The sequence below is a fragment of the Apodemus sylvaticus genome, chromosome 3 (genome assembly GCF_947179515.1).
Source record: "Apodemus sylvaticus chromosome 3, mApoSyl1.1, whole genome shotgun sequence".
Classification (NCBI taxonomy): domain Eukaryota; kingdom Metazoa; phylum Chordata; class Mammalia; order Rodentia; family Muridae; genus Apodemus; species Apodemus sylvaticus.
Window position 1 is genome coordinate 85969019 of NC_067474.1, and position 1661 is coordinate 85970679.

A 1661-nucleotide genomic window follows, 5' to 3' on the forward strand; every position below is an offset into this window, starting at 1 on the left:
CATCTGGGACCAGCAGCCCTTCTAGTTGTTTTAATAATGGGTTTATCATTATATGTTACCAAACTGTTTGGTTCTCCTGATATTCTCCTTTCTTTATGTAGCCAGCATCTTCAAGGGGTTTTCCCCAGTCAGATCTGATCCTTACTATTTGGAATAGAATCCAATTTTTTTCTCCTTCCTGTTGACACAAACACAAAACCTCCTTCCAACATAGTGTACCTTTTGTCCAGAAGTTTGAAATCATCAAAGCTATAGATTTATCCAATATAGCAGCCCCTTTTCTATCCAGGTCTGCTCCATTTTGACTTCTTTTAAAGAAGATGCTCAATATCAAAATTAAAACTGACCATATAACTATTTACATATTGATAAATCAAAACATGACTGTATGGAATCCAAATATCCTTCTCTACAGTGATATATATTTACTATCATTTATTGACACAAGTTTTCTTTGTCTTGGATTTACTCTGTAGATCAGGTTGTCCTTGAGGTCAAAAGGAACCTATCTGTCTCTGCCTTTGTCTCCCAAATACTGGGATCAAAGGCATGAGTTTATTTAGCACCTATGTAACCTTGAAAATATTTGTATTAATTTTATCTCCTTTTCCTTTCTTTTCAGATTACTCTTTATTTATGTATCTTTTTTCCCATTTTTCTCTTTTAATTTAACATTCTGCCCTATATTCAACTTCATTTAAACTGTTTTCCATCTTAATGCCCAAGCATACTGCATGTCCCTTAGAGAAAAGGCTTTCCTTCTTCTTCCCACAATTCCTTTTCTTCTCCTAGGAAGTCCTAACTTCTATTTCCTGCCCAGCTAATTGGACATCAGATTTACATTAAAGCCAATCAGAAAAGTGCCTGAGGTAGTAACGAAGGACAGAGACATAATTTAACACAATGTATCCCAACATCTGGTGCTTTATGATACTGGCAGGGTCATTTGAAGCACAGTCTCCCCACCCCAGATTTCAGTGGCTGACTGGTGCTCATCTCAGCCTAGTTCTCTGGCTGAGTTCCATAGTTAGGCTAGTCTGGTGACTCTCTTGAATTCACTCCTCACCCAGACCACCTGAGTGGTCTTACATGAGAGCAAACAGTCTCATGCTAACTTCCACTGAGAGTCACAGCCTCAAGTAAACTGGTGGTCATCTCAGGCTAGCTTCCTTTCCAGCCCCATGGTATATACTAGTGGTCATCTGAGGTTCCTTTTTCTTCCCCATGGAATGTTAAGCTACTAGTCATTCAGATATTCACAGGTCAGAACCCTGAGCATCAACATAGTCCCACTCTTCTCAACTACTTACTAACACACATGTGACACAGGAGCCACACTTGCAGAGCCTCTATGGACAGGAATGCCTCTGTGGGCAAGTGTTGTATTTAACAAAAGAGTCTATAAGTTTGTAGAGTGTAACAAATAGCCTTGGACAAAACTTGATTAGCTGTAACCCATTCCTGGGATTCAAAGTTTCATTTGGTGATGAAAGATGTCCAGTTGGGTTTTGATTACCTGTTATTTAATGATTTTATTTAGATTGCCTTCATATATGTATATATTTTAGGAAGCTTCCGTTATATTAGGTTTCCTGTGCCAATACAATTCTGACCATTTTGAGTTCAAGTCCACCAAGAAAAAATTACTTTGTGGCTAATTT

The 1661-nt window shown here is 38.2% G+C and overlaps 1 non-coding gene across 1 annotated transcript; it reads right to left on the reverse strand.

The window, feature by feature from the left end:
* Positions 1 to 1228: 1228 nt before the first annotated feature.
* On the reverse strand, positions 1229 to 1360 carry LOC127681942 (small nucleolar RNA SNORA17). Its single transcript, XR_007977280.1, has one exon. It is a non-coding gene; the product is annotated as a small nucleolar RNA SNORA17 (small nucleolar RNA).
* Positions 1361 to 1661: the final 301 nt, after the last annotated feature.